Source organism: Rhipicephalus microplus, chromosome 7, assembly GCF_043290135.1.
Source record: "Rhipicephalus microplus isolate Deutch F79 chromosome 7, USDA_Rmic, whole genome shotgun sequence".
NCBI lineage: Eukaryota > Metazoa > Arthropoda > Arachnida > Ixodida > Ixodidae > Rhipicephalus > Rhipicephalus microplus.
Genome location: NC_134706.1, coordinates 81465402 through 81490927, shown reverse-complemented (window position 1 = coordinate 81490927; position 25526 = coordinate 81465402). Strand labels below are relative to the sequence as shown.

At 46.6% G+C, this 25526-nt stretch overlaps 1 protein-coding gene across 1 annotated transcript in view; it reads right to left on the bottom strand.

The window, feature by feature from the left end:
- The window catches only part of LOC119179174 (uncharacterized), a 44386-nt gene extending 42984 nt beyond the window's left edge, over positions 1–1402 (bottom strand). The window contains exon 1 of the mRNA XM_037430246.2: positions 1242–1402. The gene's annotated coding sequence lies outside the window, so the exon portion shown is untranslated. The remainder of the gene's footprint in view (positions 1–1241) is intronic.
- Positions 1403–25526: the final 24124 nt, after the last annotated feature.

Sequence of the window (25526 nt, the reverse complement as noted above, 5' to 3'; positions counted from 1 at the left end):
TAACGATCACAAGTTCATTGAAAAACAGACAAGAGCGTGACTTATTTTTCTTCTTGTCCATGAGATAGGCTTCCATTATTTCTCTTGAAATTCTGTTTTGATGCCTATATTCCAAGGTACTGTTGTTGAAACAAGAACATGTGGATCCATTGCAATGCATTCCTAAATGTGTGTTAGGGCAACCTTTAAAGGGCCACTCACCAGGTTTGACAATTTTGAGCTGACAAGCGCTATGCGTAGACGAGGCGTTCATGATCACGTCAGCCAAACTTTGCAACGCTGCGCGCCATGGAAAGGGGTCAATTTTCAAGATGAAAGCTACTCGCCCTCCCCTCTACCGGCGCGCGCATAGAGAATGAGGGCATGACGTGGGCGTAGGAATGGCCCTACGTACACAGCTCTGCGGTCACGTTGGCCCTCTACGTAGACGACTCTGCTCTGACGTTTTCAACAGTATACCACGTGACATGGCAGAAATTATTTAACACAACATGCGTGGTTTATGTATTTGTTGCTTTAAGAGATGAATAAAACTTGAAATAAATAGTGAGACGCAATAAAATTTTGTGCGTTTTTCTTACATTTTGTTCCGATTAACTGCTACGAGATGCGGGGCTAATGTGCCAGCGTTTCACATGCATTCGAGTGCCCGCGGTCAGCGCATTGAGCAGACGACCGCCGTGGAACGCTCCTACGCGTTCGCGCACTCATTGTGCTCATGTACTCTACCGTGTCTAAACCAGCGTTTCCAAACAATCCCGCAGAAACAGGCAGAAGACCACAAAATAACGCTGCTCAACAAAGAAACGCCACTCGCGTGCATGGGGGCTGGGCTTGTTCAGGCACGTCTTGCAAACGTCATCTCTTGGTCGGATGCCGGAGAGGGTGGAGAAGAGGTTTGGCTTGCGAAGGCTACGCGGAGGAGCGGCAAGGATTTCGAGCTCGTCTCCTCTCACCCTCGTTTCGCGCCGCTTCAAAAAAACCTGTTTTCTCCACTCGTAAGGAACCGATTCGAAAAGTTTTCGTGGCAAAACGTTCCTCATCGAACACCCAACAACTTCCACTGTCTAACTAAAACTCGGTATGGGGCCTGGTGAGTGGCCCTTTAAGACTTGACATATGCTACCCTGGCCTCGTTTTAATACACCTGCCACTCTGTCCAATATGTACGCAACCGCCCGTTTGTGTTCTCTTCTGTGTCTCTGTGTGCTTGCGCAAATATTTAAATATAGAAAGCTTACTTGTTGCATGTGTCGTCTCGTTGCATGTGTCGTCTCCACTAAAACAGTTTTCTCCACACGTATACCTCAGAGAAACTTCTTTTGAAAGCTTGCAAAACTCTATGCAAACGTTATGCAGACGAGCCGTCGGTATTTAAAACAGCGAACACAGATGATGAGGCGCCCGGTATCGGCCTTCAAAGTGCAGCTACTAGAAATGATATATAAAAATTTGGTGAGCTAAATGTTTCAGCCTCACTGGTATTTGAGGACAATTTCTTCTAAGTTCATTTATTATTACTGCAGGACATTCTGCTGCTCTTAAGAATTAAACTCAAAAGAAAGATGAACAAGATGCCCTGGGCTGCCCTTCCAATTGATTTCAAATTGATTTGAAGCGCTGCTCATGTCGTCGTGTTTTGCACCTATTGTCTGTCTCGTTTTAACTACTGACAGAATGCCATGCAGCCATCGATATGGCTGAAGAACAATAAGTACTTGAAAAGGGATATGGTTTCGCGCTTTGTTTTGGCTTTAAATAGCGTATGTAGAGCGATCTGGTTCGAAGACATGATGGTCAGATACTACAATTTTTTCAAGTTTCTCTTGTGTTCAGAATTTTCGCTGTTTTTCTGGCTACGATTACCAGCTGTCATCATCCGAGTGGCCAGATCAAAGCCCCGGCTTTTCGCTCATGGTCATCATGAGCCAAAAGCATTCCATGCTAGAATAGCATTTCCTTGCTTGTGTTATATGCAGCGAAGCCAATGCAATTAGGTGATAAATTTTATGTGATGTAGCCAACGAGTGCAACTGCAAAATTTTAAAAGCAGAGCTATTTAGGCACAGAGTGAGATAACCGTTGCAGAAAACACGACTGGGCGTTAGCCGCTAATATTGAACGAATATCACAACGAGTGCGGCTAGTGAGAGGGGAAGCGAAGCCCGTGGAGGGAGGGAAGGAAGTCTAGGAGATTGAGGAATCATTATACCATATGGTGATATAGCACACATTTTACGGGGACTAAAAGAGTGAGGGAGAGTGTTGGAGACGGATGTTGGAGCCTGAGATGGGGAGGGAGAGTAAAGGCCGTGGTCTACGGCACTCCCGACCTGCCAAGATAACACCTCTTCAGCGCACATGTCTAGTTTGTACCTTCTGCCGCTAAGGCCTTAAACTACGAGCGGTGTGGCGGCAGTCAGCGCCTGCTCGCTGACGTCACCTTCAACGTTTGTGGTCATATTTCGGTCAACAGAGCACTGATAGTGCGTTATTATCGTGCACAAATAAAAATATCTCGGAAATAAATATACTAATAGTCATCCAGAAGTTGTTTGCAATTAAATGAACGCGACACCACATAAGCTGTCCTCCACTATGTAAATCTACGGGTTACCAGGTTTGTCAACCAGTGTGCAATAAATACTTAACGCACTGAACAGCTTCCTTGACTAGCCATCCAAGTAAAGAAATAGTCCCACATATGCCGGCAGTTGATCCCGGAATGCAGGCTTTCTCACTTCAGCGCCGTCCAAACAACCATTGAGTAGCACCGTAGAATAGACGAAACAACCGTAGAGTAGACGAATAGGTTATAGCTAACGCCACCAACGATAAGCTGTTGAATGAGAGTTGAGACACGAGCTCCTATCGGATCACCACCATCTGTACAGGTCAACAGTACAGTAGGTCGTGGTAAAGGCTGACAGAGAAGGAGTGCTTAGGCAAGGAGTTCGGAAGCAGCAGAGCGGCCAGTGTTAACCGTGAATTAAGCGTGGCGAAACGGAGAGCAGGAAGAAGACGATAGAAGATAATGGAGGCGAAGAAGGAGTAAATAAAAATTGGCAGATCCCACAGTGGGAATCGTTGATATGCGAAGGCAAAATGAGAAAGGTTGATATCTCATTTGAAAATCAGCACAACATTATGATCTGGAGGTGAATAAGGCCGTACATGACTTCCATGTCATGACTATTATGCTCGGATGTATCGTTTACTTTCATCATCTATTCACGTCACGTGATACCAAATTTCAGTATATGTGGAGCAGGCGAAACGACCGCGAGCACGCTGTGAGCGTGGTATGTTGTCATGTTTTTACATGACGCGCGTGTCAGAATTATCATGTTTGCACCAGTCATACACTTTTGTAATTTATTAACGCCACTTAACACCAAGTTTGGTAAATATGGGGCAGCTAAAACCACCCCAGGCGCATCATGATGGGCCCAATATACTCCAATGTAGCGTTGATGCGTGCGCACGCTGGGCACAGCGACGCTACGTTAGCAAAACGCAAGCACTCCAGGCTGACGCCAGGCGCGACTGGTGCGACCAGCGCCCATCGCCACGGCCCGACGGCAACCAGTGCGAAATTGGACATGGTGCATTTTGCACCGATGCGTTACCCGGACAACTATGCGTCTCCTTTTCTTCGTGACGGAGAGACGCCGGACGCGCTGAAACCATAGAGAAAGGAAAAGACAAGAGAGGACATTCCGCGAAACCTGGCCTTAAGAAGTGCGTCACGACTACGTAACGAACGAGTGCTCTCACCAAACGTCAGAGAGCGCAAGCGCAAAAAAAAACAGTTATAATCAATGCAACAAAATCGTTTTCACAAAATAATAATTACACGCCCAAACTTGGTATGTTCTTTATACATAAAAACAATTTATTCAACACACCTTACGCGATTATTTTTTTTTCAGCCGTACTGTCATAAACACCATCTACCCAGCGACAGCGAGAAGCTTTCGTCGCTTTCGTCAACGTCGGCGTTTTCGTGCGTGAGATAACAGGTGAGGCACGTTTTCAAGCGAAGCTTGTTGAATGACATGTTGTTGGGCTTGTTCGGTCATTTTTTTCAGAAAAAGGTTACACCTGCCCGAATAAGACACCATGCAACAATCATAGAAAGATGCACACACACACGTTGCGCTTCGTGTGTGCGAGTTTGTTTCTTACGTGGCGTCTCATTCACGCAGTTGTAACCTTTTTCTGAAGCTTGTAAGGACGCAGAGGTTCGCTAAAAAGAAAGTTTGCGGCTCTATGCGGCGGCTAGACGGGAACATTGTGCAACGTATGCAGTATAGCAAAGGCGGCACGGCGTCAAGCCGAGGCGACGCGTGCTGCGTCTGCCACGGACGCGAGCGTCTGTGCGCTGAGCATAGCTGGGCAGCTAGGTCATAGGCTCGGTGCAAAATATTGAGAAGCGTTCGCTGGGCCTCGCATGCTTCACAACGCGTTTCCCAAAGGCTCGGAACACGAATAATTCTTGGTGTGCCGGAGGTAAATCTGGACTAGCCAAGTGGCCATCATCTTCGTTTCTTCGCTAGCCTTGTGCCACTAGTGCAAGCTGCCCACAAATTTTTTGACGTTTCCAATATAATTTTACCGCACAAATTTGAACTACGATTTTTCTTCCCAGTTTACTGCTGATACTGCGTACGCGCGAAGGTGTTCTAAAGTTCCCAGGCCACGATACTATTGCATTATTGCATTACAAGGGATAGCTGCCTGGAAACTTCTGAAGATCTTTGTACGTGGTCTTGACGTCTATCTTTGTAAGTCAGAGTTTTATGGGTCAGAGATGTATCACTGGTTTTGTATTGTGCATCGATTAGCTAATCATTCAAAGGGGTTTGCTGGTACACTTATGACGTGCACATATCTTTTTCGTAACTTGACAGCGAAGCATCCACCTACTAACATTTTCAGACAGCGCTGATGCCATGCAGTCCGGCGGTCCAAGCTACAGCAGCTACTGCTGTGTATCGTGGTGCTTCAACAATGGCAGAACCCACAAGAAGCCTGGGACGAGTTTCTTCCGCCTACCATGGGACGGCAGGTGTGTTAAAGCTTTTGTATGGTTTGCTAAGGACACCAATTTTCTTCCTCTAGAGTTGTCCCTGGAGCTTCCTCATAGGAAATGGTGGGCATTAAAGTCGCCAGTGATCACCCATGGCCTTGGAGTCGATGTCAGGATACCGCGTAAGCGCTCGCAGTCAAGGCGGCTTGATGGAGATGGAGTCCTTAGCCTCGGAGTACGAACTCTGCGTTTGTAACGATGGAAGCCCTACATATTTACGCGGATCAGCCTATAGCAGCTGCCTGGACCTTACATTGGTTTCTCGCTCACTTATCAGGAAAGTGCACTGGTTTTCGGATCTTGAAACGCGGGGCAGCGATCATATACCAACTTACCTGTGTATAGAAGGTTTCACCAGCTCCAAGTCCTCAAGAGGCCTCAAGTACGCCGATTGGCCGAAATTCAAAATGTTAATGGAAGACTGCTGTACCGACGGCTCATCATATAACCTAGAGGACTCGACAAAGAATGTCCTGCAGAATACCACGAATACACATTTGACTAGTCACAAGCGCACCGATTTCGACATCGAGCTTGAGAAACTTCGGGCAATACGCCGTCGTGCAGAACGAAGGTACCGACGCACAAAGTGCATGGATGATTTGAGGCTGGCTAGACGCATTCAAAAGAAAATGCAGTGGTACATGGATAAACTGGCTAGGCGACGTTGGACATCCTTTTGCGAGTCGTTGGATCCACGAAAGGCCCTATCACTGATATGGCGAACTGTCCGGGGTCTTAGCACAACCTTGGGTCAGCGACACCCGTTTACATCTCTGGCACTTCACCTTCGATGCAGAGAGATTGACGTCGCAGAATGTTTCTGTAGAAGAATTGCCGGTGATTCCAATTTCACAGTATCAAGAACGGGAACTTTTGGCAACCCACCGCCCTCACGTGATCCCCGTATGGAATGCCAGTTTTCTATGGATGAGCTAGAGGCGGCACTGGCTCTGTGCAGACGCTCTTCAGCACCCGGTCCTGACGGCATTACCTATCGTGCCCTTTGTAATCTTGGAGACGAAGCTCGGAAGGCACTCTTACGCCTATACAACGACTCCTGGCAGACTGGTACTGTTCCCCAGGCATGGAAGTCAAGTCGCCTCATTCCACTTCTAAAGGCTGGTAAATCTCCTTTGGATATTGCCTCATACCTTCCTACCGCACTTGCCAGTTGTGTGGGGAAAACGATGGAACGAATGATTCTAACACGAATGGAGTGGTATTTAGAGCACTACGAAATCTATCCAGTATCCATGACCGGATTCAGGCGCGGCCATTCGTCAATCGACAACGTTGTTGATCTGGTGACATATGTTCAACACCAGAAAGCCTGTAAGAGACTTTGCGCCGCCCTGTTTCTAGACGTTAAGGGGGCTTACGACAATGTCACCCATGAAGCCATCCTTAGTGCTTTGGAAACAGTAGGTCTTGGTGGGAAGATATATATGTGGGTGTACAGCTACTTACAGCTGAGATCATTTTACGTGATGACAGCGAATGGCCCAACACCTGATTATTACAGCAGCCGAGGAGTTCCTCAGGGAGGAGTGCTAAGCCCTACCCTTTTCAACCTAACTCTCATTGGTCTAGTCGAGCAGCTACCTAGCACTGTAGAACTTTCTGTCTATGCTGATGACATCTGCATTTGGACATCAGGTGTGACAAGGCCTCAGCTTCGCGCCCGCCTTCAGAAGGCTGCTACAACAACGTCATGCTATCTTCGTAAACAAGGCCTCGAGGTGTCCTGCGGAAAATGTGCAGTGGTAGCGTTCACGCGGAAACCAATGTCTGCTTACAGTATATCGATTAATGAAGAATACATATCGTTCAGCAGAAGCCACAGGTTCTTGGGAGTCATAATAGATAGGAACCTGTCATGGACTCCACACGTGAACTATGTGAAGAAGCGGCTGATCGCAACATGCCACATGCTCAAATTCCTTGCAGGAAAAAATTGGGGAGTGCCCATACCATCCATGCTACAACTGTACAGAGTGCTGTTTATCGGATTCTTACGGTACAGCTTACCTGCAATGTCTAACACCGGCAAGACCAACCTGCGCACAATTCAGAGCATTCAAGCCCAATCACTTAAGATATGCCTTGGAATACCCCGCAGTGCTTCAACGGCTGAAACCATTGCCATCGCTGAAGATCACTCGATAAATACGCATATTATTACCGAGACAATGCGCATGCACCTCAGGCATTATTCCAGGACCCCTTCTCACCACCTGGCGAGCCTAGCTGCTGAAAGGCCCCGCACGACATACGGCACTATTGTCTCCAAGCATCGTTCATCGTTTGCTGAGACATACGCACCTGCATCAAAGCCACTGCTTCCTCCTTGGAGCTTGAGCCGGCCGCGAGTTCACCTAATGATTCCAGGAATGAGGAGAAAATCGGACTTACCGACACATGCCCTGAAACAACTGAGTCTATTCCTACTGGAAGAAAACTACAGTAACCACGTGCACATTTACACGGATGGCTCTACTACGCCGTCTAGTTCAGGTGGAGCAGTGGTTATACCATCACAAGGGATAACTCGGTGTTTTAAGACTTCACATGTGACAAGTTCAATGACGGCAGAACTCGAGGCTCTGCGCAATGCACTGGAACACATCAATTCAGAAGAAAGACCAGGTAAATGGGCTGTGTTTTCTGACTCAAAACCAGCGTTACAGAGCCTGATATCAGCTCTTCGACGCGGATGGCACGACCAGTTGACCTACCAAACCGTGAAACTTCACCACCTGTTAATACAAAAAGGCCATGACATCGTCTTTCAGTGGTTACCTGGGCATAGTGGTATCGGCGGCAATGATTCTGCAGATCATGCTGCTCGCACGTCACATAAAGAAGCGAACAGCGTTCCGATACCGCTTTCAAGAGCGGATGCGGCGAGGCAGATTCGTCAACTGGCCCGCAGTCTCACACTGACTGAGTGGAACACACCAAGCATACGACGTACACGACTGCACGAGCTCGACCCTTCACTGCAACTCCGGCCTCCACCCGGCCTACATCGACGTGAAGCTTCGCTTCTCTATCGCCTTTGGCTGGGAGTTGCTTTCACGAAAGCTTATACCACGTTAATCAGAATTACTGACAGTGCGGCGTGCGATGTTTGCGGCACCGACGAAAATATCGAACACCTGCTGTGTCATTGTCCTCGATTTGCCTCAGAAAGACAAGTACTTGCCAACGCAATGCGGCGACTGGATGATCGGCCTCTTTCTGTGCAGGTGCTATTACAGCAACGTACACATGCCTCGACAGCCCACAAGGCAGTGAAAGCCCTGCTGCGTTTCCTGAGAAAGACAGGCTTGTGTGAACGCCTCTGACATGCGGTAGAGTTCTACAAGCTGCAGTGAAATTACTGTCAGTCTCTCTCCCACCCCCTTTTTTCCCTCTCTTCCTTCTTTCTCGTCTTTCTTGTCCCCTTCCTTTATCCCCCAGTGTAGGGTAGCCAACCGGATGTCTTTCTGGTTAACCTCCCTGCCTTCTCCCTTTTTGTTGCTTCCTCCTTGTATGGTTTGCATGTCTTTAGGCTTACTGTTCGTACTTGCTCAGAGAGGGTAACAATAAAAAAATCACTATTCAAGCACTTCCCCTTTCAGCTGATAGTTCATTGCCAATGCAGGATGAAAGCATGGATGCAGTATGCTGGACGCGATGATCTCCTTAGTAAGCCGGCCAGCCTATTGTACGCAACGTACAGGGTTTGTAGCGACCATTTTACTGCTCAAAGTTTCATGGACCCTGGGCACACAAGGCTTACAAGAATGGCTGTTACCAGTGTGAAACCAGCTGCACCATGTAAGTGATTGACTAAAACTCAAATATGTGTAATAGCAGCCACTTGTATTGAATCAGTGGCGACAGTTAACCGTGAAGATCTTTGTAGGCGATGGAGAAACCTCACTGTAGAAGTAACACTTGGAAAGTCTTAAATTTTGTGAATTGTGGGCTATTACCTTCCTAACAGCAGCTTTACATTTCTGTCGTTTTTTGATGCTCTTGACCTGCGCAACTTGTTTTGAAAGACTTTAAAGGGCTATTTCACGTTATCTTCAAGCCTGAGTGCACATGTACGTATACCTTTCATCAGTGAAAGCTGCCACTGTTGATAATTCCAAAAATCACAAATTACTTGCTTCCTAGTTGGTGCCTTCTCTTTTCTTCCACGTTCGACCGATTTATGCGTTCGAAAGAGCTGTTTAAGTTTCCCCATGCTACAAGCTTTGTAACTTGTACCAACTGCACATATATGCAGGTTCTCTGAGCGTCGCTTCAAGTAGTGACTGTGACATGGCTGCAGAATCTGCACTGCAAGGTGCGGATGAGCTTCAGTTTGTGTTATTTTAAGCCTCTTACTAACACATTGTCGTAATTTCATCTCTTCAGGACCTGCGGTAGAGGCTTCAAAAAGTGGCTCCCACACATTGAGGTGCCCCGATGAGCAGGGTGCGTTCAGTGTCGCGATTTCTTTTCTTTTACCCAAATTGACTGTTGACCAAACCTCTGAAGGTGGCAGCTCCCTTGTAGCTGGTGAAAGAACTTCTGCTGACTTCGTCTTGCCGGAGGAAACCTTAACCAGTCGTTCAGCTGTCACAAAAGGAACTTGTGTGACCGGTAAGTTGTATGTTCACTACAGCACCAGAGTGAATTGATATAGAGACTTCCGCAGGCCGCTCGCAAGATTGTTCCGACAGCACTGTCCGAGGCACTGAACAAGCTTCAGAAGACCCTCCAGAAGACGTCTCCGCCAACAGCTCCACGACTGAGTGTCCTAGAGAAAATGGTGACTATGCTTTTATTGCAGCTGTTTTTAATGTGCTATTTTATGTTTAGGACCTTCTGAGGAAACTATCCTCAAAAGGACACTACGTGTGCACTTACAAAATGTAAGGGTAGGCTCTCAGTGATTTTCATTTTTTTGTGCATTGTCAACATTGTGAATGGTTTGTTTTTAGGTAGTGGAATCGAAAACTTTGCACCACAGAAAGTTGTGCACCTTGGGTCTGAAAGAGCGAGGAAAGTGCTCGTATGGGATTAGTTGTTCTTCGCTTTTACATCCATTTTTTTGTTTATTGCAGTGCGTTCCTGTGTGCCAGCGACAATGTCTCCTTCAATGGAGAACAAGCAAACCATTAAACATCTGCAAGTCAAAGTAGCAGCACAGCGGAAAACTATCAAGATACTGCGGAGACAGCCTCACCAAGCACCGTCATCGACTTCAAAGACCCTTGAAGTTATCCGACCACACAGCACCCGAGGAGGTTTTTAAACTTCTTTCTGCACATGTTCGCTTGAGGCCCAAACGCAAGGGCAAGCGGTTTCCCGTGTGGTTCAAGAAATTCGCTCTTCACTTAAACTTCCGAGGTCCCCGAGCATACCGATTTCTGGCTCCATATTTTAGGGGCGAAGCTCCTTAGGGCGTGGGCTGTGCGTCCCCTGTAGCCTGTATGGAGCCACCTCTAGTTTAGTTCTTGCAGTGTTCACTCGATGGCGGTACCGTCCCCTGTATGTAGCCACCTCTAGTTTAGTTCTTGTAGTGTTTACTAGATGGCGGTACTTGTAGCTGATTATGAAAAGATGCAAGATGTTATAAACTAGAAAGCGGTACTTGTAGTTGATGAAAGACGCGAGATCTTATAAAATAGGAATGATGTCACATATGGCGCGTGTCATTGGTTGAAGGCAATCGTTCGATTTAGTGCGGCGACGTACGCTAGGGGGAGCGTTGTAATAAAATCCGTTCGCTGTTGGCGCGCGCTCGGAGTCGCCGGATGGATAAGGCTGCACAGCGGAGAGAGCGCAAGGCGGCAGCAGCGCGCGCTCGCAGACAGAATCCCGATGTGCGAGCGCGCGAGGCAAGGGACATCGCAAGCCATCCATCGTCTAACAACAAATAAAAGTTTATTTGTGTATATACACACACAGCGTTTCTCACGTCTTTATATGATGATCGACTGGGCAAATTACACGAAAGATTCGCAGTTTACCAATGAATCCCTCCGGAGCTTCGCCCATTCATCATCATTCACCCCATGAATATGCCGTAATTTTTTTATTTGCCCTCCCGGCGTTCATTAGGGAGGTGGCCAGCTAATGTAAAGATGACTCTAGGCATAATTCCAGGAATCCTTTATTCCATTGCAACAAATACTCAAGCTTGCAATGAACGGGACCGAGTGTGCGCTTTAGTTTTCGACGAAATAGCACTCAAAAAGAATTTGTACTATGATGCTGCAAGAGACGTTGTCCAGGGTTTTACAGATGATGGCACTCATCGCACTTCAACCATCGCTGATCGAGCACTGGTTTTTCTTCTTGTTGGCGTTTCGAGAAAGTGGGTTCAACCGGTTGCTTTTACTATAGGACACACATCAACACCATCATCTGTTATGCATAATTTGCTGGTGTCACTCATTTTGGAGCTTAGGAGCATTAATATTGCAGTGAAAGCAGTCATTTGTGACCAGGGCAGTTCAAATGTAAGTCTCGCTAACCAACTAAGAGGGACTGTAGCAAAGCCTTTTTTTGAAGTTAATGGTGAGCGGGTATATTACATTTTTGATGTTCCGCGTTTAATTAAAACAACGCGCAATAATGTCCAAGCACACAAGTTATACATTGGGGATGACTTCGTTAACTGGTCGCACTTTGTAAGCCTTTACCAATCCTCACATGAGTTGCGGTTGCGATTGGCTCCAAAGTTGACTGAACGGCACGTTCATCAGAAACATTTTCTAATATGGAGGTCAGCAGAGCAACTCAGGTCCTCAGTGCATCAGTTTCGATTGCTATCACGGCAATGGTGTATGCGAAGGTGCTGCCTGCCTTGGCCATCCCTACAGCTCAATTTTGTGATCGTATGGACAGGATTTTCGATGCCTTGAACAGCTCGAGTAAAAAAAGAACTTCGCAAAAGCTGCGGCATGCAATCATGAAAAATGATTCAGAGCTGATTGACTTCCTCCGAGGCCAGCTTCCCTGGATTGCATCATGGCAGTTTGTTGGCAGACGTCAACCACAAACCATCGTAGGTTGGCAAATTACAATTCAAGCAATTTGTCAACTATGGGACGACCTCTCCAAAAATTACAATTTTGAATACCTGTTAACACGCAGGCTTCAACAGGATCCTCTGGAGAACATATTTGGCCACATTAGGCAAAAACAGGGTTGCAACACCAACCCCAATGTAGCACAATTTATTGGTGGCCTGAAGCTCATCTGCATAAGAAAACTCTTCAAGCTGTCAGAATACGGAAATGTCGAGGATGATGAATGTGACGTCCTCCAGGAGCAGCTCTCGCCATTCTCCCTCACCAGTGCGTCTCTTGTGGATAATGAGGAGTGTGCGCAGCCACAGCCTGACGAATTTCCCGCTCTAGACGATCTCTCTGAACTTGCGGCAAACATTCACTCCCATATTATCGATGACTCCGCTGCATATTGTGTAGCTGGTTTTCTAATCAAACACTTTCTTCGGAATGCATGTGACGGTTGCAGTTGCCCACAGTTACTGAAAGACGACAGTGAGACGCTTAAGGGCACCCACCAGTATTTCAAAATGCTCAAAGCATACCACGTCCCCAGCAAACTTTTTGGTAATCTCACTGTGCCATCAAAAGCAGCTTTTGCATACGTACAACAACTTGAATCTCACTTTCTTGCCATAATTGAGGCCACTGCACATCACCTGAAAGTGTGCGATGCTTTGTATCACCATCTGTCAAGTGTTGGCGATTTTCATTTCTGCTCTGCTTGGTGTCGCGCGAAGTTTCTGAAAATGTTTTGCCGGGTTCGTTTATGTTGGCATGTGCGTTTTGTGAACCGAAACTTAGATAGGGTTAGGTTCCAGTCTTCAATCTCAGGCATACAGCTTGACAAGTTCAAAGGTTAGCAATTGGCGGCGGGTTTACACTAAAGTATTCGAGTTGAGCCGAATCCTGCAATAGCTTTGTTATGTTATTACTTCGTTACAGCAGACTTCATTATGGTCTTATATGCTTATATTCAGTTCAACTGGACTAACCACTCCTTCGTTGCATACATTGTTTTGGTTACCCGCTATGAGGAGTAGGGACACTGTGTATTCGCTGGAAGTGATTTGCATAACCTTAAAAAAATGTTGGGTATCCTGTCTGTATTTTTGTAGGAAATGCGGGCGAACTGTACACTTTACTGTGGCTCGCTTGGTCACTGTGTATGCTTTATCTCTTCAGCTCAAGTAATATATCGATGACAAACCGCTTGTTGAAATGTCTTCGAGCGGGTAAGGAACACAGTATGAAGTGGGCACGGTTCACGTTATCACGCTTTTCGTATTTTAGCTTCTCATCGACCTCTTCATCTCGCCCATCAAAGTTTTCAAAAGAATACCCAAACTTGTAGCGTTTGATGGGACTGCGGACGCTGCCATTTTATTTTTATATAGCTTGTGAGTGATAACGTACGAGGTAGAGCCTTTGTGAAAAATAATGAGCCAAAGTGGTTTCCTTCTGCTATTTATTAGCCCTGTAATGCCGCTCTCGTAGCACCAATTGAGGTCCACAATTCTGGATAAGTGATGACTACAATCTATCATAGCTCGCAAGCGTCACAGCAACACCCACACGCAAATCACTTGGGATCTTAAGTTTTTGATGAAGGCGACGCATAAGAAGAGCCACAAGACCTGCCAGTGTTGTAGCATAAAGTTTGTCTTTCACGTAGTGAGCAAGCTGCAAATCCCTACCTTTCTGAGGACAAGCAGGCATCAAGTCTGCTTTTTTTCATTTTGGGCTAGCTGTTCTTAAGCACAGCCAGCACACTGCACCTTTGCCTTTCTGCTATATTGTGTCGTGTGGTTTCTGTGTGCTCTTTTTTATATGCATTATTTCGGTTAACCCCAGGCGTGATTCGCGACTTCATTGCTGTGTATAAGTCACTTCTTCCTTTTTCATCAGCATTGTGCGCTGTGTTTTTGCCATAGATCCTTACTTACCCACTGGCCCGGTGTGTCATACTTCACCAGCTTCTCGGCTTCTGCCACATCTAGCGATGTCTGCGTTGCCTGTGTTCTCTCTGTATTTGTTACAATATTTGTTACAATTTATTTGTAAGGCAAGATGCATTTGTTGTCTACCTTTGTCATATTGTGCTTTTTATATTCTCGGACTCTACCTTGCCTTTGAATAAAATATTGCGGATACTCTGTCTCTTTGACTGATATATACATTGATCACTTGTTCCAAAAGAAAAACACAAGCGCGATGAATAAAACCCGTAGTGAATTATCATTACCTGCATCTCTTTTTATTATAACCTAATCGAAATAAAAATTACGCCACGACCAATTCGCATGAACCACTGAACAAAACAAAGCAGGAAATCTCTAAATCAAAACGACCTACAAAAACTATCCATTTGGGCGATGAAACGTGGTCTGAAATCATGAGCTTTCGTCAAAGCCAAACGTCGGTTACGCAAAATAATTCAAAATTTGCGCCAGTGAAACCGAAACAGGAAGCGCACGCCACTTGCTCTCACCAACCACCAGGTGTGCTAGGGTCGATTGGGCCGCTGGGGTGTATGGGTGTGTCCACTCTTAACCTTTTTTTTTATTTCTCTATGCTGAAACGGGCATGCGGCAAAGCAACGCAGCGCGACGCACACCTGCGAGTATATAGCAGGACCGGCGCCTCGAAATGAACGCCGGCGAGCACGCGCACCACATCACGTCGAAATAAATTTGCACCTTGACTGTGGCACGTAGTCATGTTCTTACAAGACACGCATCTCATGATTATCATGTAATCTACCAGCCACGCACCTTTGTCATTCATTGGCGTCACGTAATACCAAATTTGGAATATGTGAAGCTTGCGAAACAGCCGCGAGAGCATCATCAGTGTGGCGTGTGGTCATGTTGTTACATGACACCGATGCTGTGATTATCATGTTTGGACAGGTCATTCACCTATGTCGTCCGTTCGTGCCGCGTAATACCGAGTATGGTACATGTGAAGCTAGCGAAACGGCCACGAGCGCATCATGAGCGTAGCATGTAGTCATGTTTTTACATGATACGCATATCATGATTATCATGTTTGCACCAGACCTTCGTCATCCATTCATGTACCGTAATATCCAATTTGGTATATCTGACGCTAGCAAAATGGCCGCGAGCGCATCATGAGCGTGGCATGTAGTAACATTGTTACATGACACGCATCTCATGTTTATCATGTTTGCGGCAGTATCGCACCTTCGTCATTAATTCACCTGCCGTAATTTCAAATTAGGTATAAGTGAAGCTAGCGAAATGGCCACCAGCGCATCATGAGCATGGCATGTAGTCATGGTGGTACATGACACGCATGTCATGATTATCTTATTTGCACCAGTCACATACCTCCGTCGTCCATCCCCGTACCGTAATACCAAATTTGGCATATCTGACGCTGGCGAAACGGCCGCGAGCGCATCATGAGCCTGGTATGTATTCATGTTGTTACATGACATGCATGTCATGTTTGTCATGTTAGGGTCTGTCTCTTGTGTTCACCATGCAATCATGCTATACCATACCAGTTTTGCCACATGCCATGTGAACGAAACCACCGAAAGAGGTGCAGGACCATGAAGTGTAAATAATGACATTCGTGACATACATGTCATGATTTTCGTGTTATGACTAGTCAAATAAGTTCTTCATACAGTCATGTTTTGCCATAACAAGTTTGGTATCAATAGCATTATCGAAATGGCCTATGAGCTAGAAGTCGTAGGCGGCTAGATAGATAGATAGATAGATAGATAGATAGATAGATAGATAGATAGATAGATAGATAGATAGATAGATAGATAGATAGATAGATAGATAGATAGATGGATGGATGGATGGATGGATGGATGGATGGATGGATGGATGGATGGATGGATGGATGGATGGATGGATGGATGGATGGATGGATGGATAGATAGATAGATAGATAGATAGATAGATAGATAGATAGATAGATAGATAGATAGATAGATAGATAGATAGATAGATAGATAGATAGATAGATAGATAGATAGATAGATAGATAGATAGATAGATAGATAGATAGATAGATAGATAGATAGATAGATAGATGGATGGATGGATGGATGGATGGATGGATGGATGGATGGATGGATGGATGGATGGATGGATGGATGGATGGATGGATGGATGGATGGATGGATGGATGGATGGATGGATGGATGGATGGATGGATGGATGGATAGATAGATAGATAGATAGATAGATACGCTTAACATCACGAAGTTCGCTAAGAGATGCTTCGCATTTAAAACAAAATAAACTTTCTTGGTGAGGCGGAATCTTAAATCGGGTACCCATAGCACCTGGCATGCTGGCCATCACGTTCAGCGTGGATGGTATTTCACATATGATAGATAACTTAGAACCTTCGTTATGTACCGGTATCGATGGTATTAATTCAAAGCTCTTAAAAATACTAAAGATATATCTGATGCATTTTTGTGTTTTTTGTTTACTCAGTCACTTTCATAAGACTGCATACCTCATGACTGCCAAATGGCGATGGTCATTCCCTTCTACAAAGCAGGCGACGGGCTTCACCCTTTAAATATCGACCCATCTCCCTTACGAGTCTGCCAAGCAAAATCATGGAACATGTCACTTACTCTCTCATTATGGATCATTTAGATGATAATCCTTTTTTTTCTTCACAACACAGGTTCAGCATTCAACTTTACGCATATGGCAATGGAACTGTCGGTCATACCGCCCTCGACACGCAAGCCTACAAGAATTCATCAAGCTTAACCAACCACACATCATTGCACTTCAGGAAACCAACACGCAGAACGTACGGCTGCAAGGGTACACGACCTGCGCACAAATCCAACGCACTGCCATACTTGTCAAGAAAGCACTTTCAACGCAAAAACACGAAATCGAAGACACTCAGATAGAACATACCCAAATAGAGATTCTGCCGGAACGAAAAACGCAGCTTAGTCTTTTCATAACCAATATATACAGCCCCCCACGAGACCAACTACCAGACTTCGATCACTTCATACGAGAAATCAGGAAGCGCGCGAATGGCCACCAGATCATAATAATGGGAGACTTTAACGCCTCTCACACGGCATGGGGCTATCATATCACCACGAGGAAGGGTTCTAGGGTGCACGATACTGCTCAACATCATAGACTAACCCTGTGGAACGACCCTCTTCAGAAGACGAGAATCGGGAATAGCGTCTCCAGGGATACAAATCCAGATCTTACATTTACGGCGAACGTCACTAGGGCAGAGTGGAGTGTGCTACTGAAAACTTTAGGTAGTGATCATCACATCGTCGAACTCTCCGGAGCGCTCACTCGTAAACAGACCAAGAGTGGAATAGCGCGGTTAACGGAATGGCAATCCTTTAGGAACGACCTCGACGTTGAAACCACCATAATCGACATTGAAGACTGTTTAAGAATGTGCTCTAAATAGCCGAACGCTACACTAAGGACATACAGCTTGACGTCGATAGACCCGTCGTCGACGCACATCTCCTCCCCCTTTGGGAGGCTAGAACAGGACTTCTAAAAAGGTGGAAGTGGCAAAAACTAAACAGAAAGTTACGGAAACGCATTTTTCTCCTCACCAAGCAATCTCAAGAATATGCGAACCAATTGGCCAGGAAGCACTGGCACGCTTTCTGCGACAAGCTGCACGGGACTCTGAGCACCAAGAAGACCTGGCATCTGCTACGCACACTTCTAGCCACGCAACCCTCCAAAGCAGCACAGAAGCAGTACCTTCAGAGGCTTATTCGAAACTACGCCGGTGCAGAAGAACACCTCCTAGGAGAATTACAAAAGAAGCTCTGCGGCGATGCACCCAATGGGGCTTCAGTTCACACCAAAGAATACGCTGGCGCACCAAACACTGAACTCGATCGGCCCTTCAGCCTGGCTGAACTGCACACAGCCCTAACGAAGTTGACAAGAAATACCAGCCCCGGAATAGACAGGATTGTCAACAAGCACTTACGCAACCTACCGCACCAGGCCAACACGGCTCTTCTCCGATATTACAATAACTGCTGGGATAAAGGAGAGCTACCTGCGGTATGGAAGCACTCGGAAATCACCATGATCCCTAAGCCTTACAAACCAGTTGGCATCGAGAACCTACACCCGATTTCTCTCACCTCGTGCGTGGGAAAGCTGTTCGAAAACATGGTGCATGACCGCTTAACCCAGTACCTAGAAGATAGTAGATACCTACCGGACACCATGTTTGGCTTCAGGCAGCATCTTTCGACGCACGACGTGCTCTCACTACTCAAAGAAGACCTCCTTGATCACTTCACCCATCGAAGAAAGTACTCCATACTTGGAGTCGACGTGAAGGCGGCCTTCGATAACGTCAGCCACGACACGATACTCAACAACCTCGAAGGCGTTGGCTGCAGCATTAGAACCTACACGTATGTCAGAAACTTTCTGACGGACCATACGGCAACTGTGGGCATATGCAACATCCGCAGCAAAAGCTTCCAACTACCGAAAAAAGGAACGCCGCAGGGTTCGGTCATCTCGCCGTTACTTTTCAATGTGGCTATGATCAATCTGCCGAAAATTCTCAACAAAATACCTGAATTATGGCACGCGATCTACGCTGATGACATCACGCTCTGGACCAGGGCTTCGAGCACTTGAAGACAAGAGACCTGCCTACAAACCGCCGTAGATGCCATCGAGCGGTATCTCATAAACTGCGGTCTCTGCTGTGCCCCCGAGAAATCTTAGCACCTCGTCCTCAAAGTGAGAACAAAAGGCAGACCCCCTCTATACGACGAGCCCGACCCCAGCGTTGCGCTGAAAAGGACCTTAATTCCAAAAGTCGAGACCCTGCGAGTGCTTGGAGTTCAAATCTACAAGGATGGATCGGGAGCTGCCGCCATACCGAGACTCCAACAGACACTATCACAACTCACGCACCTCGTCAAGAGGATCGCGAATCAACGAAACGGACTCAAAGAGCGCGACACGCCACGTATAATGCAAGCTCTGTTCACCAGCCGCGTTACGTACGGCAGGCCGTACCTGAATTTGAAAACCGCTGAAATTGAAAAACTTAATGTCATGATAAGAAAGGCCACTAAAGCAGCCCTGGGACTTCCGCCAATGGCCTCTACCACACGTCTCCTAAAGATGGGCGTCCACAACACGTGGCAAGAGCTCATCGAAGCGCATAGGAACAGTCAGCTGGAGAGGCTCAAGCTGACGCCCACGGGAAGGTCGGTGCTCCGGTACCTCAACTACAGCGACACCTTCATCGCCGATGCAGACCGGGAAAAGCGCATCCCGCTGTACATTAGAGAGTCGCTGTTCATCGCACCTATTCCACGCAACATGCATCCTACTTTCCACAAAAGTAGACGCGAGGCTAGAGCTAACGCTATTTGACGAAAGCTCAAGCAAGACCCGGACGCCCGCTACACTGACGCGGCCAAGTATCCGCATAGAAACGCGTACGCTGGCAGCGCCGTGGATTCTCAAGGCCGAGAATTAGCGTCAGCCACGGTGAACGCCCCCAATTCAGACGCCGCAGAAGAATCAGCAATCGCTCTAGCAACCACAACATGCGCTCAGGAGGATTCGTGTGGGCGCCGCCTTGACTCCTGCAATCCGGGCTACATGGACATCTGGTGCACAGCCTCCCCCAACGACGTGCCCATTCTGCGTTGCCCCAGCCACAGAGGCAACGCTTGATCACCTATTGGGAACCTGCCCGGGCCTTCACCAGGCTCGCACTCGCCACCTACGCGGCCTTCACCACCACCCCGGCCGGCCACCTGACTTGACGCGCTGGACGCACGGTCCACTGCATCGACAACTCCTGGCCTTCATACAGGAAACAAAACTTTTCCTTTTTATTTAACTGATGCCGTAGGGCATACTAGCGCCAATAAAAAAAAAAAAAAAAACCACAACATGTGCACACGCCGCGGTTATTTTCACCGGCTCACAAGCCGCCTGCAGGAATTTTGTTAAGGGCCGTATCTCAGCCAATGCCATCAATATTTTGAAACGGCGAAGCACTCCACTCCCATACAATTGTGTATTATGGGTGCCAGGACACGATGCTCTGCAGGAAAATGAAGCGGCCCACGCCACTGCCCGCGAGCACGTCAGCCGGGCCGCCCCCTGCCCACAGGACATCCGACGCGTCGTTGAAGACACGGAAGTTGTTCAAAATACATGTGGGCATGGAACTTCGGCAAAGGTGTACACGCACCTGACACCCTTCTGTTATATTGTGCAGATCTCGACCATCACTGCTTCATCTACCGGTCCTTTTCCCGGAGCCGCGTCTGCGCACCCGGTGGCGTTCCTGGACGCGCGCTTCAGCCAAGCCATGCGATCACCTGACTTTCCCGCTTGCCGGCCTTCCGGATTGCGCGTTCGTGAATGCCTGCCGGTGCTCGACCCCCCACAGCTGTCAGCTTCGACGGACGCATCAACTGGCAGCTGTATAAGGAGCTGGATCTTCGGCCGCCCCTTTGGTGGGCAAGGGACTTCGGCAAAGATGTGCACGCATCTGGCACCCTTCTGTTATGTTGTGCTGATCTCGACCGTCATTGCCTCATCTACCAGTCCTTTTCCCGGAGCCGCGTCTGCGCACCCGGTAGCGTTCCTGGACACGCGCTTCAATCAAACCAAGCGATCACCTGACTTTCCCGCTTGCCAGCCTTCCGGTTTGCGCGTTCGTGAATGCCTGCCGGTGCTCGACCCCCCACAGTTATCAGCATCGACGAATGCATCAACTGGCAGCTATATAAGGAGCTGGATCTTCGGCCGCCCCTTTAGTGGGCATGGAACTTCGGCAAAGATGTACACGCATCTGACACCCTTCTGTTATATTGTGCAGATCTCGACCGTCACTGCCTCATCTACCGGTCCTTTTCCCGGAGCCGCGTCTGCGCACCCGGTGGCGTTCCTGGACGCGCGCTTCAGCCAAGCCATGCGATCACCTGACTTTCCTGCTTGCCGGCCTTCCGGATTGCGCGTTCGTGAATGCCTGCCGGTGCTCGACCCCCCACAGCTGTCAGCTTCGACGGACGCATCAACTGGCAGCTGTATAAGGAGCTGAATCTTCGGCCGCCCCTTTAGTGGGCATGGAACTTCGGCAAAGATGTACACGCATCTGACACCCTTCTGTTATATTGTGCAGGTTAGTTCACCGGTTTCCCTCTATGCTAAAAAAACAAACAACGTTTGTTTGCTGATGCTTCCATGCCCACAAGTTTTGCTTATGTCCATTTGTGAGTGCGTTCATGTCGTTAGGCTTCTCGCTATGTCCGGCGATGTTCAGGAAAACCCGGGCCCGCCAAAAGAAGATACGGGGAAGCAATACAACGAGTTAATCTCGTTGATTAAGGGGCTGCACTCTAAGATAGACGCAAAACACGAAGAACTTATGGAATCCATTAACGAAGTTAGAGAAGCGCAAGTGTCTCTTGAACAAAAAGTGGCAGAATTAGACAACCGATTATGCGCAGTTGAGGAATGTGTCCGGGTCTCAGACAGCGAGCCGAATCGTCAACGGGTACCGGAGGTACTTTCGGTTAACAAGCGCCTTGACGAACTTGAAGATCGTTCTCGCCGAGAAAACTTGATTTTTTATGGAATAGAAGATTGCGATTCGGAAACGTGGGCGCAATCAGAAGAAAAAATTTGCCAAATCCTCAATGAAACTCTGAAGCTAAACTTGGGAAGTAGCGACGACCGCATATCCCGCGCGCACAGGCTAGGCAGATTCGTAGTTGGCAAATCTCGACCAGTGATCGTAAAATTTGCTTCTTTTAAGTTCCGAGAAAGCATACTGCAGTCTAGAAGTAGTTTTCGCGAGTCTCATGTGTCAATCAGCGAGGATTTCTGCCGCGCAACAAGAAGCGTGCGCAATAAGCTTTTTGAATTCGGCAGGGCGAGTGGCGAGAAGTATACCGTCAAGTACAATAAGCTTTACATCAACAAAAAGTGCTTTGTGTACTCTCCGGTGACCGACAGCGTTTGTGAGCCGCATACAAATGCGCAGAACTCATCAGAAGCTTCGTCCTCCGCTACGCATGCCGACGAAGATACGCTCTTATCCTAACAAAGTTCACCCCTCGGCTACTTATCGTAACTACTCAGTTTTATATTCTAACGTACGAAGTGTTCTTAACAAACGGGATGCATTATCTTCAATTTTTGATGACTGCGCCGCCGATGTTGTAGTGTTAACGGAAACCTGGCTTACCCCTAACATTGCAAGTGTAGAGCTGTTCGATTGTGAAAATAATTATACCATTTACAGATGTGATAGAGAAGAATCGCCAGGAGGTGGTGTACTTATAGCCGTAGCTGATTATATAGTTTCTAGCCATATAGTAATAGCATCACCTTTAGAATTTGTCTGTGTTTCCCTCCATGTCAACTATCAAAATGTCATATTTTGTGGCTGTTACCGCCCTCCGAGTGCGACGCCAGTGTTTTGCGAGCAACTGCATGATGCTTTGAATGATATTGTCAAAAGGCACCCGCATACACCTGTTTCTATTCTAGGCGATTTTAACTACCCGGAAATAAACTGGTCACTTCCTTCCTGTTCATTAAGCTCACTTTCAGCCGACAGTTAACTTTAACCTTACCCAACTCGTAACGCAACCAACAAGAATGGGCCCCACTTCATCAAATGTTCTTGATCTGATTCTCACCACTGTACCTGACCTTGTCCATTCTATTTCATATATCCCAGGCATAAGTGACCATTGTTTCGAGCACTTCAATCTAACAGGTTCTTTAAGGCGTTGGTCAAACAATTGGAAAACAATAAGAGACTACTCACGCGGCGATTATGACTGAATCAACAGTGAACTCGAATCGAATTTTGAGAGCTTTGCTAATGGCTTCTTTGATCGCAGCGTTCAACAAAACTGGAACTTGTTCAAAATGAAAGTTGAATCTTTAATCACGCGATACATTCCCACATACGTTATCAAGGGTCGCCAACGCCCCCCTTGGTTCTCAACTGACTTAAAAAAATTGCGGAATAAAAAGAAACGGTTGTTCCGTCAGGCAAAGCAGACTAATCCGTTAGCCCGTTGGCACGTGTACAAATCTGTCCTTTCCGAATACAGAGCAGCTATCAAGGAAGCCAAGCGCGTTTTTCTTAATAATACCCTTCCCTCAATTCTTGTAACCAACCCTTCTAAGTTTTGGAAAACAGTTAAACCTAGGGAAAAGGAAAACATTTCGCTTACGAACTCAGACGGGCAGCCAGTTCGCTGTGAAGAGTGTTGCATTGCATTAAATATTTTTTTGTTACTTCTTTTTCAAGTTGTTCTGCTTCTGCGTTGCCGCAAATGCCTAGTCGTGATTTTTTACCCATGTATCCTGTTACCGTTGATGCCGTTGGAGTGCAAAATTTAATTCACAAGCTTAAGTTATCCTCTTCTTGTGGCGTAGATGAAATCAACTCAAAGTTTCTAAAAAACACTGCATTGTATTCATCAATTTACTTGTCCTTAATCTTTTCGCAATCTATTCAGACCTCCACTTTGCCGCTTGACTGGAAAGTGGGGAAGGTGGTCCCTCTGCACAAATCTAATAACACACAGTCTCCTCTCAATTACAGACCAATTTCCCTAACCAGTGTTCCTTGTAAAATGTTAGAACATATAATTTACTCCAACCTTGTCTCATTCCTAGAATCAAATTCTTTTTTTACTCCCTATCAGCACGGATTCCGAAAAAGTTACTCATGTGAAACCCAACTTCTTTATTTTACTAATGACATAGCATCGGCTTTAGATCGCGGCTCACTTGTGCATTGCATTTTTCTTGACTTTCAAAAAGCTTTCGATAAAGTACCTCACCAATTACTCCTCCTGAAAATTAGTGCCTTAAATATTGACCCGAACATTCTTAAATGGATTGAATGCTTTCTGATTAATCGCACTCAGTTTGTAAAAACTAATGGCTATAACTCACCTCTTTCTAAAGTAACATCCGGCGTACCCCAAGGTTCCGTATGGCCATTTACTTTTTCTTATATATATTAATGATCTCCCAGACAGCATTAACTCTGCTATAAGGTTATTTGCACATGATTGTGTAATTTACCGCGAAATAAACAATGAATATGATAACCAATTTCTACAGTCAGACCTTGACACTGTCTCAACCTGGTGCAATAAATGGCTTATGACTCTCAACTCTAACAAATCTAAATGCATGTCAATAACCCGGCGATCTATTTCTCCCCCCTGTACCTACAGAATTAACGCCGTTCCCCTCCAGCATGTCTCTTCATATAAGTACCTCGGCGTTTACATTACCAACAATTTATCTTGGCACACGCATGTTACCTACATCTGTAATAACGCTAACCGAACGCTAGGATACTTACGCCGCAACTTTTCTCGCGCTCCGCTGTCCCGCAAAATTCTATTATACTGATCACTAATTCGCCCAAAGCTTGAGTACGCGTCCGCTATATGGGATCCCGTGCAGCAAAATTTAATTAACGCGTTAGAATCTGTTCAGAACCGCTCAGTTCGGTTCATTTGTTCTAATTATTCCCGTACTGCTAGCATATCAGAAATGAAATCTAACCTTGACCTACCCAATTTAACTGTCCGGAGGAAACTGGCGCGACTGCATTTTTTTCATAAGATATTTTTTCACAATCCATCAATGAAGCGAGACCTCATTTCACAACCGTCATACCACTCATCGCGCATTGATCATCAGCATAAGGTTGCCATTCCGTTTTGCCGCACCAAATTATTTTCAGCAGCCTTCTTACCGAAAACAGCCGCCGATTGGAACCACCTTCCCTCTTCCGTTGTAACAATAACAGACCCTTTGTTATTCAAGACTGCAATTTCTCAGCAATGCTTGTAACTATACGCAGTTTCCATTATCTATCTTTGTCTTGTATGTGCTTGAATTCCTATACATTTTTAGTTGACTTATGTTGCCTTCCTGATTTGCGCATCTGACACTTGTTTCTTTATTTTGTCTTTTTTTTCTTGTGTGTTATAAATGTTGTACCCACCCCCTCTGTAATGCCCTACGGGCCCTCAGGGTATTCTAATAAATAAATAAATAAAATACCTACTCGTCGTTACTCCAGCATTACAGGCTGGAGCGACGAGTATACCCTCCACCACACCCAAAACTGACAAAAGAGGAAAGCGTAATACTGAGACGCCTGCAAAGCAGCACATACACACATGGGGCCCTAATGCACCGTCTCTACCCAACGAGATATAGCTCTATGTGCCCGCTTTGCAACGTACCGAACACCCTGGCGCACTTGCTTCTTGCATGCCAGTGTATTGCCAGACGTAATCTGCAACAACA